The sequence below is a fragment of the Nyctibius grandis genome, chromosome 5 (genome assembly GCF_013368605.1).
Source record: "Nyctibius grandis isolate bNycGra1 chromosome 5, bNycGra1.pri, whole genome shotgun sequence".
Lineage (NCBI taxonomy): Eukaryota > Metazoa > Chordata > Aves > Nyctibiiformes > Nyctibiidae > Nyctibius > Nyctibius grandis.
The window spans coordinates 57,109,370-57,129,879 of NC_090662.1; the positions used below are offsets into that span (position 1 = coordinate 57,109,370).

General features: G+C 42.4%; 1 protein-coding gene across 8 annotated transcripts in view; it reads left to right on the plus strand.

Moving 5' to 3' along the window:
- The first annotated feature begins 237 nt into the window (after positions 1-237).
- The window catches only part of CNOT4 (CCR4-NOT transcription complex subunit 4), an 85,271-nt gene continuing 64,998 nt past the window's right edge, over positions 238-20,510 (plus strand). For 7 of the 8 annotated variants that reach the window (XM_068401546.1, XM_068401552.1, XM_068401549.1 and 4 more), the window contains exon 1: positions 737-1,131. The gene's annotated coding sequence lies outside the window, so the exon portion shown is untranslated. Of the gene's footprint in view, positions 313-736; positions 1,132-20,510 lie in introns of those variants that run through there. The other variant, XM_068401547.1, reaches the window with a different exon arrangement.

Sequence of the window (20,510 nt, forward strand, 5' to 3'; positions counted from 1 at the left end):
AAAAAAAGGCAAAAAAGGGAAGCGTAAGGGCGCAGGTGGTGCAGGGGTCTCCTCCCGAGGACAGGGCCGTCAGGCTGGGGCAGTGGCGGGAGCTGCCGCCCGCGGGAGCGGGGAACCGGGGCAGCGCAGGGGCACAGCCCCGCTCTCCCGGCGCGTGATGGGAAGGACGCGCTGCGAGGAACCGCTGCCCGTGCCCACTTGAGCGGGAGCCGCGTCCAGTCCTGGACCCAACCGCCGTGACAGCCGCCCTTGCTGACAGGACATCCCGTCCCCAGGCGTTACAGCCAACAACCAGCAAAGTCTGAGGGGGAGGTAGGCGGCGTCGCTTCGACCTGGCGGGGAAAACAAAAAACAAAAAACAAAGCAAGATCAATGAGAGAGGAAAATAATCAAGCCGATATTTTAGCTCTGCGCAGGTTTAATGGCCAGCAACAGGTGGCCGAAATTGCAGCGGGTTTCCGGCCAGGGACTCTCCGGAGCAGGGTGCCGGGCTGTCGGCGGCCCCGCCTAGGGAGAGGGCTGGGGGATCCCAGCGTCATGCGGGCTGCAGCGGTGGCGGAAGGGGAGCGGCCCCGCCGGCTCGGGACTGCGCAGCAGCCGCCGCCTCCCGCGCTGCCCGGCCCGGCGCCGCTGCCTACAAGTCCCGTCACGCCCAGCGCCGTCGCGGCCTTTGCCGTCGCGCCCCGTCCCCCCCTCCCGCCGCTGCTCCCCGCCCACTGGCAGCGGCGCAAGCGCAGGAGAGGCGGCGTCCAGGGCAAGTCTCCCTAATGTAAGATGGTGGCCGGGCTGGCAGCGGAGCACCCCGAGCTCGGAGATTACTCGTCTCTCGCGTAAAGGTCGTCGGAGCAGCCACCCAAGCGCCCGGTCGGCCACCGCCGCAGGTCCCGCCCCAGGAGCGTCGCTGCGGTTTTCAACCCTCCGCTTCTCTCTCTCCTCGCCGCCTCTCTCCTTCCCTCCCCACCCTTCTCCTCCTTCTCCCCTCGCCTCCTTCCCCGCTCGCTCGCTCGCTCGCTCGCTCACTCACTCACCCACCCACCCGCCCCCGCCGGCCCGGCCGCCGCCGCCGCGCCGGGCAGCGTGAGGGAGAGACGCGCACACGCACCGCGGGCTGGGCAGGGAGGAGGAAGGCGGGTGAGTGCAAGCTGAAGGCCGGGCCGGGGAAGGAAGGAGGGAGGGAAGGCGAGACGAGGAGGAGGAGGGGGGGGGCAGCCGGGCCGCTCTGACTACGAGAGCGCTGAGGCTTCACTGGGACGGCGCAGGCCTCAGCCCACCCCCCGGTGCCAGCCCCGGCGGCGAGGGGGACGCGCCGGGCCGCTGCCGTACGCGAAGGGCAGCGGGCTGTGTAGGGAGAGCGAGGGGGCGAGCAACCGGCTCCTCCCCGGGGGGTGCCGGGGCAGGGGGCTCCCTCCGTGCCGCTACCTGAGGCAGGGTTTATTTATTTCCTCCTTGTTGCCCCGGCGCGGGGGAGCGGCTGGGCCGGGCCCGGTCGGGTCGCCGGCCGGGACCATGGGGGAACGGTGCCCCCGGAGCCGCTCGCCTCTGCCAAGGGAGGCCGGCGCGGCCGGGCGCGGGGATCGCGGCGTGATTCACTTAAGATTTGCGTGGAAATTTCCTCTTTCCCCTTCTTACTCCTCCCCGGAGCCAGGCTCCATTTGTTCTTGTGATCTGCACTTTTTTTTTTTCTTGAGAGGCAAACAGATGGTAAATGGCAGCCTCTTATTTTTGGTGTTATTTTGGACGGTCCATGTAACCTCCCGAGATTTGTATGTCAGTAAAATAACGGATATGTAACTTTCCGTCTCCTACTTGCAAAATACCAGAAGCTCTTTCCATTTTGTGCGTTAGCAGAAGCAAATGACAAGGCTGCGTACAGGCTCTCATCTTACTTCCAGCGATGGTTGTACAGCTCTACCTGCCAGTCTGAAAGTGAGCTGCCGGTGCCTTCGTCTGTACCGTAACAGGGGAGGGAAAATATGCTAGATAACTATCTTAAAATGCTTCGTTACCGTATACCGGAAAGGATTGAATTGTCTATGTCTCATATATTTGTGTCAGTATGCTAATATAAAGTACGTAGTTCACAGGAGAAGCAAATCTCTCTAGAACATATGTTAATGTAAGCAAAACCCATGAGCTAGTTAAAGCTGTGAAAACTCTAGGCCAGCAGATGTTGGCTTACTCCTGCCCAAAAGTTTTAGAAATTAATGTTGGCCAATCACGTGTTTACTGAGCCTGTACAGGTTTCTAGCTCGTTGTGTTTTAACTGTTTGTATTTTGTTTTAGTTTCGAAATGTCTTGACTTGAGTGTCCCTGTATTTTGACTTCATATTCTTGTAAACGAGATGACTGACACTAACAGAAGAGAATCTCATACCAAAAGATGAATATGTAGAATAATGAAATTCCTTGTAGCCCCTTTCTCTCCCTGTTAAAAAAAAAAAAAAAAAAAGTAAAAGAAAAAATAAAATACAGGCATATGAAGAGCAGAGAATAAAATAGCTGTTTGGCTTGAGAGGGTCAGTTAGTTTCAGATGGCCTACAAATACTCAAATATACTTCTAGTTTCTTAGCATCTCTAATAACGTAGTGAACTAGCACGTGGTCTAGGATTCAGATGTGTTGTACCTTAGGCTTTTGGGATTCTGTGATATAGTTTCCGTTTCATAAACAAGATCAACACATGCAAGCATTTAGAAATGCTTGGCAGTTGAACTTGGCTGAATTGCAAACAAAGGTCATTCTAGGGGAAAGGATTGTTTTGGAAAGGGGGAATACAATGATAAAATGATCTCTTGCTTTTAACTTGCATGTTTCTTCAGGTGCCTCTTTATTAGCTTTGAAAATGATGAGTCTTGGAGGATCCTAACAAGTGAGTGCCTGTCAGGAATAGTGCTCTATCCATTTCTTGGTACCTTTCTTCAGAAAGTTTAAGAGCAGCTATACAGTGCCCACTAAATAAAAGGCTTAGGTTAAAGAAGCTGGTGAGAGAATATACACATGTGGCTTTTTTTGTTTATTAATAATATTCATTGTAAAAAGATACATGTTGTCATTCAAGGCTGTTCAGGGAAGTTAGGATATTCTTTGTGAGTGAAATGTTTTGAAATTACTCTAAGATCTTAAATGTAGGCCCCTTCTGGCAACTATTTCTCAAAATTTTGCCTAGCTCTTTGAAATAAATGAGATTATTTCAAATAGACAGTATTTTGTAAGCACAGGTAACTGCTAAGTGGCTGATCATAGATTGCATCTTAGGCCTTGGACAGCTAAATCTGTTGTTCTGGTAACATGAGGCTGATCTATACGCCTTACCGCATGTTGGAAGGAAATTACTTGATCAGCAAGACCGCTATGATCAAGGGTTCTTAAACTTTCACGTGGTGAATGGTGTCTTAGGTTGTACAAACCACCTTTTGTCCCGTTTACAGTTGTGCAGTCTTGCTGAGATAACTTGAGTAAATGCATATGTGAAAGACTGCATAACTTACCTTGCTTTAACATCCTGAATGTTTCAGGTCTTTAAAGATGTTGATGCATTCTTTGCTTTCCAGTGTGTATCTTTCTACTTGCTTTGTCCCATTTTTATTGGATGGAAACAGCTTGAGGAGTCAGAGGTCTATGAATAAATAGAGCCCCCATCTCTCTGGGCCCCCCCTCTTCTGGTTCTTGGAGAATAGTCCAGGAATTTATTCCTTTCAGGAGATTGGTTAATGCTTGTTAACATTTTAACAACTGTAAACGCTTATCAGACTTGGAAAATGAAATATAGCAGCAAATGGTTTGGCACGGCTTGAGATGCTGCTCAGACCTTCTGGTTTTTCCTCTAAGCAAACTGGGAGGGCAATATAAGTATCTAGCAGGAAATATGAGTATAACCTCTGTAAGTAAAAGCACGTATGCATTTTTTGCATTGAACTATTTGGATCAGTTAGATGCATGTTTTCATCAAACTGGGTTTTGTTACATTGTACCAGAAACTTTGATATGTTTGGTTTTGTCAGATGGCATTTTTCTTGTGTGAGCTTGAAAAGGGAATCCTCATCATTTTCTTACTTCAAAATTGTATCAGAGATTCTACTAATTTCGTGAACATTCAGAATACATGTTCTTGACTTCTGACTAACTGTTATTAGACTGGCTATACCAGCTTAAAGGAAAGAGTGTTTAAACTAGTGATTTCCATGTAGTACTAAGATCAAGTAGGTTTTGTGGTGTCTCTGTTGGGGTTTTTTTTTTTTTCTTTCCTTCCCCTTGGCTGTTCTGGGAACATGACAACTCCAACGTATTTCTTGTAGGAGTGTGTCATTTAAATGGAGCTTACAGGTGTTTTCTAGACATATATGTACAAAATAATTCATTCATAAACTATCTTATGCACATACTTTAACAATTTGAGGAAGCCTGCATCTAAAACCATCAGGAGAGTACAGGCTGAGAGAATGACACTCCTTCTTGTCCCTTTCTGTGTACCCTGAAAGCTATATACTGTGTTTTTATTGTGGAGTGGAATATGTTACTGTTAATTTCACAATGATTAATCACTCATTTGTGTATTTTTATTAGGTACTTAATCTGTTGCTGGTTTTCAAACTAGGGAAAGGTGGGTTTGGGTCAGCATAAAGGGGATCTTTTTATCTTTTAGTCACAGAGTTAAAAATAAAGGTGGATGTAGCAATCAAGAAAACACGCTACTGAACCTGGTGGAAAGGGAGCTTAGCTCTTGACTGAGGCTTGTGTCCTGAGCAGTGCCGTCTGCTTTTGATCAGGTTCTGTTTTCTTGCAAGGGAAGAAAGGAAAACTTCAGCTGTCTGTGAGTAGCTTTCTAATCTGCTTCCCAGCATTGGTTTCTTGCTGCTATCTCGAGAAGAGTAGATGCCTAATATGAAGTGGGTTTCAATTGACTGCCATATCTGATATAAAATAACTGTGCTTCTACATGTCTTAGTTGTGAGATGGAGGGTCCCCTGTTGTAGCACAGATCCTTGGACTTTCCCCTTCTGGGCTTTGGGTGTTTTACTTATCACAGCTTAGCAGTCCTTGAGTGCTGGAAGGTGGCATTGCAATATCTTCTGTTTGATTGCAAGTTTTTAATTATTAGCACTAGGAATTTGGGGTGGTGTTTTTGTGGGTGGTGGTTTGTGTGGTTTTTTTTTTTTTCAAAAGAGGTGAAGTAGAGACAGAAAGAAACTATAAAAATGACTGCGTGCTTCACTTTCTTGACTTTGAACTTCTAATGAATTCTTCAAATTCTGAACAGAATCACAGGAGCTTTGTAGGTATGACCAAAAAACGTGACGGGAGTAAGCGAGAGTGTACTATGGTGTTCAAGTAGTGCTTCATCCCTGGTTTTACTTTGACACATTTTTAGGCCTTGTTTGTGGTGGACTGCAACCTAATCTTGTGTTTTAGACTACTGAGCTCTAATCTTTTCCTTGCTTAACAGAAGGGTCATTTATTTTTCCTATTGTGGGTGTTCTTAAATGGCTTCTTCCATGTAAGATTTGATACAGAAAAGTAATCACTCAAAGGGTAGCAATCTTGCTCATTGTAGGACAACATACACTGCATAGGAAGACTTGCTACCAGTTTCCAAGCTTATGCAGTGGAAAAGTGAGAAGCTGGGGAATTTGTTTCAGGAACACTGAATTCAACAGATGAAATTTATTTGAAAGCAGACTACGTGTTTTGGCTTAAAGTTTCTATTGCCAGTGGAGATTTAATGTGAATCCTGTTTGAATGGTGTATATTAATTTTAAATTTCAAGATCCATGGGCTAAGATACCTAGAGTGAAATACTGTACTTGCGGGTGGAGTAGTTGTATTACTTCTAAACCTATCTCCTATTACATGTTACAATAACTTACCATCTTAAAAAAAACCCAAAACCTAACAGAATTTGAGTGCAGGAATGGGAGGAATTATACGTGCTTTGGAACTGCGTACCTGAGGGGGTTTAAGTGGTAAAGTTTTGATGAAGGTAACGTCCCAGATAGGTAAGCATGTGGTGGCTGTTGTTCAGAGTTTCTGTTTTGCAACGCAGCCTAGAAATATAGAAAAATGGGATGGGGAAAGAAGTATGTAGCAGTAATCACTAGATGTGCGGAGAAAGTGTTCAGCCAGCTTTGTTTCTTTCTCTACCTTCTCTCCAAATATATTGAATGAAGATAGGTATATGTAGCTATAGCTGTGCCTGTCAGTTAAAGACCTAAAGCTTCTCTATGATCTGTAGAAGTTACCTTGAGCTGTTGGACGTTGCAAAAATAGAAACTATTCCCTCTCTTTGAATAGCTACTGCTTCATTACATGTGACTTCTTCCTTTTTTATTGAATGAAATCTAGAATGAGTCTTCAGTATCTCATTCATAAAGAGTGTCCTCTAAGAGCTCCTAAACTAGCATAAAATGAAAGGCCAAAACTTGCTAGGTCAAAATTAGTGTTTATAGGTCAACTTGCCTGAGAGTTAATTTGAATGCATTTCTCCCAATCAGTGTGAACCTAAGCTGCTGGAGTTATGTTAAAAGCACTGGTCTGAATGAGAGAGGCCCAGTAGCATTAATCTAATTTGTCTAGTGACTTAATCTTACTGCCATTTATCATATAACTGCTGCTTCTCTGAAGGAGCGTGCTTGCGTGTGCTTCTGTTGGTTGTTTAGCAAGTTGAATCCCTTTTCCTAAGAAGGTAAGCTTTCCTTTTACGAAACTTCATCCTAGGTTAAGGGTCAAGGAAGTTATAATTGAGGAACCGTGTTTGAGAAATTCCAACTTCTTCCCATCTTTGAAAACTTCTTTGCTAATCCTTTCATTTAGTAAAGCATATGTTTAACATATTAGCGTTGTGGTTTCACGGTTAGTGGCAAACTTGTTCTAGAACATCAGGTGATAAGTCTGAAACCAGAGGATGATTGCTGGTTTTCTTTTACATAACTGTTAGTGTACTTTGAAAATATGGAGGAACAGCTGGGGAGTTTTAGGGAAATATCAGCTCTTATACTCCCCAAGCTGTCTTCTGCACATGGGTAGTGTCATCTTCTGGCTGGGTTACAGTTTCATTTTTGTCTTTAATAGTAGTTATAATTGTAAGTATGCTTCAAGGTAGGTCCGTTCTCATGTTTTCACCAGTGTCGTGGCTTCCTGCTCTAATTGAGCCATTTCGGAGCCATTAATTTCTTAATTCTTTTGCTCATGGTCTCATTCCAATTTAACTTTGAGGCTTGTGATTCCCTGGGGGTGGGGCAGCGTCGTACCTTGTATAAGAGCTATTGCTCTGGTTACTACTATATAAATACATAGCACAGTGAAACTTGGTAAGAACCAGCTGTGTTGTGTGACCGTATGACTCTCTGACAGTGTTAAGAAAACATCATACCTCAGGCAGAAACTGCTTACAATTGGTTCTGTAGACAACAGTATCTTCTTCTGGAAAACCAGCTAACTGCTTTCAAGTTTGGTGGCCAAAAAGAGAACACCATACAGCCAACTTTATAAGGAAGCCTACAGCGGCTTGGCTTTTATTTTTTTAGCTTGGTTATATAGAGTATAATTAAAGTGAAAAATCAGAAGATAGGCACTTAGAAGGAAAATGCTTATTCTGTCTATACCGATAATTAATACCGGTTACCATGAGTCTGTTTGAATTCTTTGCACGTATATTAAACTATTGAGTAGAAGTGAAGCAAAATTTGTTTTCAAACAAATGTGATTTGGTAGGAAGAGGTGAGAGAGGCAGGTGCCTTTTGGCACTTGCAGTGCCGTAGTCATCTGTGCTTAATAAATGAGCCACTTACTGGTTGAGAGGCGCAACCAACTGCTGTATTCAGTGTGTGCCAACTCTGAAAGCGTGGTGAAGGTAACTTCCATAGAGATGCAGTGCATCATCTTTTGTCAGTACTGTTTTTTTTCTGAGACTTACAATGGACTCAGGAAAGACCCTAGTATTTGGAAGTACAAGAAAGGAGGTGGACTCGGTGTCACTTTTTTTTTGACTAAATGCAAAGCCAGATATTAGAGAGCATCCCCTCAAACAGAGCTGACATCAGCATTTCGGAGGCCTCTTTAATGTTGTTTTCATTTTGTGTTTTCTTATTTTTAAAGAAACTTAAATCTTAATAGCCAGTTCTTCATTCTCTTAAGGCAGTTATTTGAATCTCATACGGGTTCTGGTTAGTTTGCGTTTCACACAGGCTTAGGCTTCTCCAAAGGAACTGCATTCAACTGCTCTTGATCAGTAAAAACTCAGAACTGTCTCTGGTAGTATTAAAAAGTCACAGTATTTAAAGGGTGTGCTGGACAAGTGCATTTGCAGTCAACTTGAACTTCTGTGCTTTTTATAGTATATATTTGTCATAGTCTGACAGATTATTTGTTTGGGATTTAATTCACTGCTTTGTACATATCAAATGACTCCTTAACTTCACCTGCCTGAGTTAATGCGCTTCCATATAGTTGAGGTAGCAGTAGAAGGAATTTATCTAAAACCAGTACTACACATCCTACTTAAGTTTGTGGAAGCTGATGCTCTGCTTTTGAGTATTTTACTAGATTGTTTCTTTTTAGAATACTAAATTAGTTTTCCCTTTCTGCCCAGCTTTTTAGAAAATGACCTGGAAAACTATTTCCCTAGGATACTTCTTAATGCTCTCCCTTTCCTTTTTTTCTTTTTTGGCAGTTGCTTTGTATGTGACCATCTCTAGAATTTGTTTACTACAGCATATAGGTTATCTTAAAGCAGTTATATTTTCTGTTCCCCATTGAGATAAAGGTACTTCCCTGAATTCAGGTCCTGATCTTTTTCAGCTATGTTGTTTAGTAACAAATATGTATTTCCCTGGAAAGTACAAGCAGAAGATTGCAGCTTGTGTACTAGATATGTGGGAATTGGGATTTATGATGTGAGTGAATATTGCACAGAACAACTACCTTTCTAGATTTCTAGAAGGTATGTGTAGTGAGTGATGTAAAGATTCTTCCATCCTCTGAAGCTTTCCTGTGCTTTTAGGTTAAGCGTTTGAACTCTGGTTTGCTTTTTGAAATAAAAATAATTTTTTTTTGCATTACAAAACAGATGTCTACAGTAATGCTGCAACTTATTTTGGCCAATTTTAGATTTGAGTACATGTAAGTAGTTATATCTTTTTGTTGTCAAATTGTGAAGCCTCAAAACTTCCTAGTTTTATCCCACTGGGGGACGTAACCTGCACTTAAAGGCAATGATGCATAATTCTTGTCTGGAGTCTTTAAACTCCCGTGTTCAGGTATAATAAATATCAACTTTAATTTAAGGTCATCCCTTATTTCTGCCACAAAGGAATGCAGTTTAGTTCCTTGTAATGTAACTTTTACCCTTGGGACAGTCTTGTGATTGTAGTTTCCACCTTTATCTTCATTTGTGTAGATTCTAGAATTTCTTATCCGTATTTCTGTCTGATAAAAGTGACCCATAGTCAATAATCTTTGAGAGTTGTTGCTTGAAATACTTAGGCTTGCAGATCTGAGTTCTGCTTTGTACTGTTTTTTGTTATGATGGCAGTCTTGTTGGCTAAAGAATACTGAATTAAGTGTAATCTTCCACCTCTGAAAGGTATATTTTATAGAAAACTACAATGTATGCTGAAATAGTAGAAAGGCTGGGAATGGAGTGGCTATTTCTGAAGTGAATTTCACCATGCAATTCCTAATATTTCTCCTTCTTGTACCAGCAGTGTCTTCAAGGTGTGTAAGATTCTGAAGTATAACCCAGAAAAAAGTGAGCATGGGGGAGAGATTTAGGTTTTTTTGTTGTTCTGTTTTCCAGTTCTACATTTGTGGGGGGGGGTGGTGGTGGTCTTTTGGTTGGTGTGGGTTTTTTTTTTGTTCTTTTTCCCCACAAAGTAGAATTCTAAGTATTCTCTTCAGAAGACAGCAATAATCCCAAAGTGTGATTGAGTGTGACTGTGACATGGTAGACATTTGTACTATTTTCTGTTGACTCAGATGTCAGTGAATCTTTTTGAAGCAGCATCCTGCTCTTGTCTGTCCCAAGCAGTTGATGTCCGAAGTGCAGTATTCTTATTTTCCGTACTTAAACTAAATTCTTGAGTCAATACTTTTCGTCAGCCAATAGAACCAATAGATCGTTTGGTTTATTTGATATTGCATTTTAATTAGATGTACTTTGTGTTTTATCCAGCTGTTTTCTAAATTACTAAAAGAGGTACTTTATTGTATTGAATTATATGTGTTATAGGATTCCAGATTTTAGAGAAGCTTCACCTTCTGCCATTTTCAGCATAAAACAAGAAATGAGCCACAGGCCTAATTTCTCCCTACTTCGTCTTAGTGCCACAAATTTGGACACAGGATGTGTGCTATATTTGCAATCAACTTTACCTTCCAGATATACATCGAGAAAGCTGAAATGCTTCACTCATGTATTTTTTTCTATCAGGCTTTGCAGTTACTAGCCACAGGGGCTAATGCTTTAGTTATTTGTCCACTCTTGAAAAATTCTAAGTGTAAGTACCTCACTGTAAATATTGTCTCTTTGCAGTAAAAATGGGCTTGTATATATTAAACTCTATTGTAACTTTACAGTTTCACTCTACCACATGGATTTACACATTGAGACTGTTATATTATGCAGTGACAATGTTTATGCTACGGAGTTGTTTTATTAAAACTTAAATTTTTGCACCTAATATTGCAAATATAAGCTTGGTTCTCTGGTTCAAGCACTTTTTGTAATTTCATTCTAGTCAATAGATCTATTCCATTGGGTAAAGTTTACTACTTAAATTTCTGTAGGATCAAGGCCTTTACTTCTAGCATTTTGTTTCTCTGCCTTGAGCACTGCCTAAATGCAATTAAGTTCTAATGCATTGGACATGACTCTGTGCAACATGCTCTACAGGAAACTGCTTTGGCAGGGGGTTGAACTAGATGATCTCCAGAGATCCCTTCCAACCCCAACCATTCTGTGATTCTGTGATTGCTGTGTAGCCTTAGGTTTAAAATGGAAAGTATTGGCAGGTTCATAGAATCATAAAATGATTTGGGTTGGAAGGGGCCTTAAAGATCATCTAGTTCCAATCCCCCTGCCATGGGCAGGGACACCTTCCACTAGATCAGGTTGCTCAAAGCCTTATCTGACCTGGCCCTGAACACTTCCAGGGAGGGGGCATCCGCAACTTCTCTGGGCAACCTGTTCCAGTGTCTCACCACCCTCACGGTAAAGAATTTCTTCCTAATAGCTAATCTAAATCTACCCTCTTTCAGTTTAAAACCGTTACCCGTCTTCCTATCACTATACTCCCTGATAAAGAGGAGTGATCCCCATCTTTCCTGTAGGCCCCCTTTAAGTACTGGAAGGCTGCTACAAGGTATACCCAGGGCTTTCTCTTCTCTAGGCTGAACAACCCCAGGTCTCATCCTGTCTTTATAGGGGAGGTGCTCCAGCCCTCTGATCATCTTCATGTCCCTCCTCTGCTCGAGCAGTTCCGTGCTGTCTTATGTTGGGGGCCCTAGTTATTCAACTAATATTCTATCTCCAGATTGTTATGTGTTCATTTGCCTGTGGCTTGAACCAAATTGGCCACTCCTCTGCGGTGAGAGGCAAGCATTGTCACTTTTTGTAAAAGACAAGTTTGCTTTCTTTTCATTCTCTTATGGCTGTAAAGGTATTAAGAGTGTGAATGGCTGAGAGTGAATCTGGGGGCAGTGACTGTGCTGTTTCCTAAGTTTTAGGATGAGGTTGAAGAGACTGACAAAATCCTCCTCCTGCTGTGCAATTCTCAGTAGCTTTTCAAGGATTCTGAAGAATTTTTTTAAGCAGGCACAAGGATTTAATCTATTTGTAAGGATTTTAAAAAAAAAAAGACTGGATGAGGAGTACAGACCTTTCTCTGATATGTTTGCTCCTCTTCAGCTAGGAATGAAGGGAAGGACTTGAGTTTTCCAGAGAGAGATGGAGATCTGTAGAGAAGATTCCTTTTTTCTGTTAAAGAAGCATCACTGTTTCTTCCAGTATATGTAGCCCCCTGCCACCTTTCTTTTGAGGAAAAAAGGGCTGGCACACATCTCAATTACTTCTAGGAGGTCTGAAGTAGATCTTTTTGTATACACCTCTTCTCCTTCACTCCTCCTCCTCCTGTCTTTGGGATTCATTGACTGACTAGTCATGAGATGGATTTTCCAGTAGTTAACAGTTCGTGATGTTACTTGCTTCACCAGAGAGTGAGTGTCTGTGTCTGAAGAGCTGATACTGTCCTGCAATATTTTGCCATTAGCCTGATAAGGAACTTTGTAGGACTGGATGGAGGATTGGGAAAACTGATACAGGAACTTTTGCTTCTAATGGTCAGTAGGTCACTATACCTTACCAGAAATTTACTTCAGATGCTGGAGTGCTTGTGGCTTGTTTGTTAATGTCTTTCACTTTTTTTATAACAACTTAATGGTTTAGACAGCAGCCCTAGTAAGGTACTCTTATTCTCCTTCCTGATATACTTCTGATGTACATACTTTGAGGTTTGTTTGGTTGGGGTTTTTTTCCCCCATTCTTCAGTTCTAGGCATCTTTACTTCTTCCTATGTATCCAAGTGTGTGTATCTTTGTAAGCCTGTAAAAATTCTGCTCTACTCAGCAGGACTGTCATTCAACTGTGTGTGGTTTTTTTTAGAAGTTCTTCCATAACTCTAATTCTAGTTTAGAAACAGCTGCAAACCGAACAGGAGATGCTCTCTCTTTAGAGTTGAGGTACGTCCTGAAGAGGGATTATAGTGAGCCTAGAAAGGCAGTGTACAACTCATTTCAGCTTGTACTAGAACATGTTGTAGTATGAGGTCTTAGCTCCTGCAGTTGTATCTGGGGAAGTGCAGGGATGAAGATCAAAAGCCCCTCTGAATGAAAACTTTATGTTGTAATTGAAGACTTTTAAGTCTAGCAGATGCATGTGAGAAGTAAGAGTTTGATAAAATTCTGTCAGTTGTTAGGGAAACGCGTCTTCAGCCTGCAGAAGAGCAGGCTTTGGGAAGCAGGGAGAACTAATAGTAACCTTCTGGTACCTATGGGCAGGCTGTTGAGAATACTGAGCCAGGCTCTGTATAGCAGTGTGTGAAAGGCAGGCAAGAGACAACAGGCATGCATTAAAATAACTGCATTTAAGAAAAATGTGTTTCACCATGGAGTGGGACAATCACTGGGACAGGTGAAAGAGGTTCTGCAGTGTCCATCCTTGGATGTTTTGATGCCCAACTGGATAAAGCCCTGAGTAATCTAGACTGATTTGCTGACCTTGCTTTGAGCAGGAGGTTGACTAGAGAACCCTAGAGATCCTTTCCAACAGGGATTACTCTATGTTTCTGTAGCAAAAAATGTAAAAATCCTCAACTTCATGAATATGAAGTTGTCCATGTTAGAGCTTGAAACTAAGTATCAGTAATAGGCCTGTATTTAAAGCCTGTAATGTAGTGTGGCTTCAGTGGAAATGCAAGGTTTTTAAGCTTAAAGGTACTCCTTGATGTAAACACTGAAGCTTACAGATGTAATACAGAAGATTGCTGAATCTCTTGCACTGTCAAAGGATGTTTGCTTGTTTTCTGAAAGTTTGAGCCGGTTGCTTAAGAATTCAGTGATGAAATTCTCTGAAGTGAAAGAGCTTTTCCATACACTGTCCATGGTACTGCAGGTGCAGGCACTGCCCTTCTGTAGCGGTAGTCAGTCTGAGAATGTGTTGAAATAAAAGTGGTTTAGTATTGAAATTGTGGTACGTTGTGTGTGTGGTGGGGTTTTCTGTGGGTGGTTTTCTTCCGCTCTGTCCTGTAAGGTTTTTCTTTTTGTTTGTCCTTTGGGCTAGATACTTCTATTCAAAGCCTCAAGAGTAGTAACAGTGCTATATGTGGCTAAATGCTTGTTCCTGTAGTTGTATGTGCAGAAAGCAGGAGAAACAGACTTCACTTCTGTTGGCTAAAAAGCACAATTTTATAGTAGATAATCCAGAATAATTTCTGCAACTTGTAACTACAAGTAAGCTATAATTTGTCTTATGACAGAACTTAGTCTCAATTTTCTGCTTAAACTAAGACCTTCAGGTAGCTTCCTAGTGATCAGTAGGATTATGAATTAGAGTCTTGAATGAAAGATAAAATTAGGTGTTGAATATCATTATGGTGGTTCATAGCTTCTGCAGTGTCCCCTGAGAGAATGCAGGCAATGAAGGAATTCTGGTCCTAGCACCCAGAACTTATTTTCTTCATCTTTGCACGATACCTATGGATAGTGTCCTTTACACTAGTTATTCTAGATTTTGCAGGTATTACAGAGTCACAGAATGTTAGGGATTGGAAGGGATCTCGAAAGATCATCTAGTCCAATCCCCCTGCCAGAGCAGGATTACCTAGATCATATCACACAGGAACGCGTCCAGGCGGGTTTTGAATGTCTCCAGAGAAGGAGACTCCACAACCTCTCTGGGCAGCCTGTTCCAGTGTTCGGTCACCCTCACCGTAAAGAAGTTTTTCCTCAAATTTAAGTGGAACCTCCTGTGTTCCAGCTTGCACCCATTGCCCCTTGTCCTGTCAAGGGATGTCACTGAGAAGAGCCTGGCTCCATCCTCATGACACTTGCCCTTTACATATTTATAAACATTAATGAGGTCACCCCTCAGTCTCCTCTTCTCTAAGCTAAAGAGACCCAGCTCCCTCAGCCTCTCCTCATAAGGGAGATGTTCCACCCCCTTAATCATCTTCGTGGCTCTGCGCTGGACTCTCTCTAGCAGTTCCCTGTCCTTCTTGAACTGAGGGGCCCAGAACTGGACACAATATTCCAGATGCGGCCTCACCAGGGCAGAGTAGAGGGGGAGGAGAACCTCTCTCGACCTGCTGACCACACCCCTTCTAATACACCCCAGGATGCCATTGGCCTTCTTGGCCACAAGGGCACACTGCTGGCTCATGGTCATCCTGTTGTCCACTAGGACCCCCAGGTCCCTTTCCCCTGCGCTGCTCTCCAACAGGTCTGTCCCCAACTTGTACTCATACCTGAAGGGTCAGGTTGACCTTTTTTGGGTTCCTCCACTGAACTGGTGATTTAGTGTGGTATGGGCAAACCAGGGTACTGTGGGTACTGGAGACCTGGACTCTAGCTGACAGGTACAATAAGTAGCGTACATGTTGTGGTCACCACTAACCCTGAACGAGATCTAGGCGCCAGCTAAAAGGTCAGAGTTCTAAAATATTCAGTGGCTACTGGAGAAGTACTGCTCTGCAAACAATGTGGTTTTGGCATTCGGTTCTAAGAAGAGCCTATGAAGGACAGGCTCTTCACCTAAATATATGATTTTTTCTTTTTTTTTTTTTTCCTTGGAAATGTTGAACATAACAGTACCTTTTCTGTTGTTGTGGGTTGTTGCAGTTTGCCTCCAATATAATTTCTGTGAGCTATATTTGGTACTTTGACTGTTGCTAGATATATTGAAAATAAAATTTAAATAATATTGCCTTTCTTCATCTAAAAATGCAAGTGTAACGTTTATCTTGAGTAAGATTTTTGAAAGCTAGAGGGGGAAAGCTACTTATCCCATATAAGCAATTATGCACTGCAGTCCTTTTATAGATAATTAGTATGAGAACCATTCTGAAAGACAAAATAATTGAAAAAAGTTGAGAAGCAGACCCTGTATGTTTTGTGGAGAGCAGTAAACTCCTAACGTTTTTTCAGTTTAAGCTTGTGTCAGTTAACATTTTTTTTTCTGTGCAAAGTGTGTTGTGATAACAAAATCTAGCAGTACATGACGGCAGTTTCGCCTGAAAAACTTGGCATTATTTACATACCTGTATGTAATGGATTTTGACGCCTATACCCCAAATTTGTGTTGAACTGTGAGTAAAGACTAAATGCAAGATTTGTAAACATGTTTAAATAGGAAGCAAATGTAGTTGGGATGTTCAGCAACCGTAACGCTGCCTGTTACGGACACCGTGCGATGACTTTGTAATAGATACTTCAGGGATTTTTTGATACCTTTTAAACTGATGCAAGATGCTTATTTTACTGCTCAGATGTAGTATGCTGAAGACTCTGTTTTTCTCCTTCTGCCTTGTCTGAAGAGACTGGTATAGTGGGTAACTTATGATGTGTTTTGTTCTAAGAGTATCTTAAAGACCTCTTCTACCTCTCCCACCTCCCAAGTGTAGTTACTGGTTTCTTCTGCTATGCCATAGTTGATATTAATCAATTTACTTTCAAAATGACCACACTTCTCCTCTTACTATTCACTGAGAGTAACAAGGTAAATGACTGCTAATTTTAATTCTTATGCACACCCGAAGAACCATTTTTAAATTAACGAATTTCTCTAATTCTGATGACAATTTGAGACATCAGAGCTTGGGATTGAGTGCTGAGTATATTAAAAAGCCTCTTTGTAACTTGTATCAGTCAATAATTACTGAATTTTGGAAGTGTCAGATTTTGTTGTCCCGTCCCCCTGTGCAGGGTGGGGAATGGCGAGGTAGTATCTTGTTGGATGCAGAGATAGTATCTTGTGTTAGACCAGTATACCAGTTCATTATATGTGTTGGTCTAATAAAAGATACAATCTCAGCCTACAAACCTTGTGGCTGCTTTGGAGTCGGATGAGTGCAGAAGGGTATGCGAGGCACAAGGATGTGACTTCTCCATCTTTGGCAGCCTCAGGACTCTGTAGAGCTGTGCTGTGCTGGAAGGAAGACACGTTTTCTTTCCCTCCATTATCGCTCTCATCTTCTTCAGTGACGGTCCTTGATTTGTGTCCTGCTGTTTAAGAAAAGCTGCTCTGCGCACATGCGTTGTCTTTGGTATTGATAACCCTGCGTTCAGGTGTAACAAAGTGACTTGTGACTTCGTGTCGAAAACCTTAATTCTGCCTAGTGATACCTTATGCTATTTTATATGCTGTCTGTGATCTTAATCTAGAGAGAATTTTCTGTGTGCTCTGGCATTCTGAGTCTTATGCATAGGCATGTGTCTCAAGGAATTAAAAAACCCTGTGGCTATAAATGTCCCTTTAAAAGTGTTTAGAACAGTTTTCAGGCTTCCTTGAAACTAGTTTCATATGAAAGTGGAAAAACTAAACTGGAGTTTTCATTGAAAGATGATTTCTGGGAAGAAGTACTTTACCTTGTGTCTCCTTGCCGGGGAGAAATAATGTGAATTCCGCATATGGTTGGTTTGGAGCTCTTGACTTGCAGAGAAAGCAGCTAACCTGGCAGGTGCTGTGATCTGTAAGCCTAAGGAATGGGGCAGTGGGAAGCATGTCCCTGCTGCTGACGTCGCCAGGCTTTCTTCCTCCTGGGAGAGGATGTTACTTTACTGTTACTCTCTGACTTTGGATTTCTTCTCTGCACTACCTACTCCACCCAATAAGCATTTCCTTCCAGAGGGTCTGGGAATTGAGTTGCTGACATTCCAGCAGCAAGAATACTACTTCATCCCTTTCCAAAGGTTTGCTGTTTGTATGAGAGCTGGGAATTTATCCGACTGATGTTCTAGCATAAATTTTGAAACGCTGATGTAGTTGAAATGTGCATATGTAACCAAGTTTTAATAAACAGAATGGAAAAAAAACGGGGAAAGAAAGCCCACAAACCAAAAGTGCCGTTTATTCACCCTGACTATACTTTGTTATCTAACTAGTGCCATGTTAATGCTTTATGGGCAATCTGAACTACCTGTGTCTTTCTGCGTGCATTATATTATCAGCTGAAACTCTTGATAACATCTGATTTACCTATCTGTATGTGCAATATTGATCACAAGCCTTTTCTGTTACAGTAGCTAAGGAGAAAACACTAATCTGCTTTTCAAAGACAAATGTCCCTTCTTAAAAAGCGTATAAAATCTGTCTGTTATTTTATTGAGTCAGAGGAGCAAAGGTACTCTATGTGGTCTTGTGGTCTGTACAGAGTATTTTACACCCTCTTCATTACAGTATGGATCTTGCCATTATGCATACGGGTATGTTCCCTGTGAGGTGGCCACAACACTTGTCATGAAGCGGATAACCTGTGTGCCATGTCCCTGAATAATATGATACCCCTCTCTCTCTCCGAGTCTCCAGGAGAGATGCTTCTATAATTATGCTGTTTATTAGATAAATGTTGAGAAATATCTTCTTAAAACCCAGGGAGTAAGTCTTTGGTGTGGTGACTTAGCATGATTTTGAAAGTGGGCATTTCTACTAGAGACAGCAAAACCACTCCACTCTGATGTAGGAACACTAATAAGGGTTTTCTGATTGCTCTTTAAAATACTTAATTACTATTCAGCACCTTGCAGATGAAGACTAAACCACACCGTAAAGTTTCTATTATGGGTTCGTAATCACACGCTAGCCCACACAAAAGTGGCAGTGCAATATGACCCATTGTTTTATTTTCTGATTTCTGCACACACATTTCAAATGGAGCTTCTGTGGTTTTAAGACTAGTTTTGGAAGACTTTTTCTCATCAAATTAAGCTTCGTGCTTAACTGTTCTCCTAAAGCAAATATAGCATGTTGGATACCAGCTACTGGTGCTGTCTGTCCTGTCGTTAATACACACAGTAAGCATAAATGTAAAAAGCACACATTTGTATTTCATTCTAGTTCATTGTTACTCGGCCTCCTGATGCCAAGACCCTAGAAATTCTGAACACTAAAACAATAGACTGAGTGGATTATTTTTCTTGTTGAATGCAGCTGCTGAGCCGTTTTAGGTTTATTTTGTGTATTAATATTTCAAATACCTTGGTTAGCAGGGGTATGTGGCTGTTCATAATAGCCATATACGTTAGCCATTTTCCCTTTCAAAATTGGGTTTGCAAATGATTTTTCTCTAAACTAGAAGTGTCAGGTTTTTTTTGAGAATCAATTTTAGGATATGTGCAAGTAATGCTGTAGTTATGTCCAAGACTCAAATATCCCAAAGTTTACGAAGTGGAATGTCCTAGTGAAAACAGAATGATGTTGTCAGAAGAGTAGTCGTAAATCACAGAATCACAGAATGTTAGGGATTGGAAGGGACCTCGAAAGATCATCTAGTCCAATCCCCCTGCCGGGGCAGGATTGCCTAGACCATATCACACAGGAACACGTCCAGGCGGGTTTTGAATGCCTCCAGAGAAGGAGACTCCACAACCTCTCTGGGCAGCCTGTTCCAGTGTTCGGTCACCCTCACCGTAAAGAAGTTTTTCCTCAAATTTAAGTGGAACCTCCTGTGTTCCAGCTTGCACCCATTGCCCCTTGTCCTGTCAAGGGATGTCACTGAGAAGAGCCTGGCTCCATCCTCTTGACACTTGCCCTTTACATATTTATAAACATTAATGAGGTCACCCCTCAGTCTCCTCTTCTCTAAGCTAAAGAGACCCAGCTCCCTCAGCCTCTCCTCATAAGGGAGATGTTCCACTCCCTTAATCATCTTCGTGGCTCTGCGCTGGACTCTCTCTAGCAGTTCCCTGTCCTTCTTGAACTGAGGGGTCCAGAACTGGACACAATATTCCAGATGCGGCCTCACCAGGGCAGAGTAGAGGGGGAGGAGAACCTCTCTCGACCTGCTGACCACACCCCTTCTAATACACCCCAGGATGCCATTGGCCTTCTTGGCCACAAGGGCACACTGCTGGCTCATGGTCATCCTGTTGTCCACTAGGACCCCCAGGTCCCTTTCCCCTACGCTGCTCTCCAACAGGTCTGTCCCCAACTTGTACTGGTACATGGGGTTGTTCTTGCCCAGATGCAGGTCTCTACACTTGCCCTTGTTATATTTCATTAAATGGCTGAGCTCTGAAAACTGAAGGGCAAGAGTCAATAATAACACATCTCAAATATGTGATCATAGCAAGGGAAAAGGATGTTCAGATGCTTGCTGAGTTTTGTTCTCAGGGGTCTTGTACATGAGTCTGGACACACTGAACAGCTCTGTCCTGAGGTGCTGCTGTACTTGACCTGGGCTGCTAAAAGACTAAAGAAAAGTAAGCGTGCAGCTGCTTCTTGGTTCTGTCTCACCTGAATTCAGGAATTACTGTTCAGACGTGTATGATAGATTATGTGGCTGCTTTTAGTGTGAGGCTTGTTTGGAATAAATTGCTCGTTCAGGTTGCTGTTTGGTGCTGATGTCTTCCAGAATAAAGCACCTGATTTTTTTTTTGTTAAAGAAATCCCTGCAGCTTGTAACTTTATTTCTTGATGGCCTGCTTTGATACATTTTTGTATGGGTTCAGCTTCACTGGGAGGAATGCTAGGAGAGCATCCCCGAGCCTGTAGAGACCTCTCTTCTGGGGCCAGTGTCTTGAAAGAGAAAGGAGTGTTCTGCTCAAATGCTTATGATGGATTGCCATATGGATCAAGAAACTAAGGTGTTCTTCCTGCATTTGATCTTCTACACCTACTACTTTGAGACTTGAATCTCTGTTGATGATTTTTTATCTAGAGATGTCCACAATGCTTCTGGCACTGTTTCTTACTGAGGACTGGTGATTATCACTGTGCTGGCCCTTCAGAGTCTGGCACTGGAACAGAT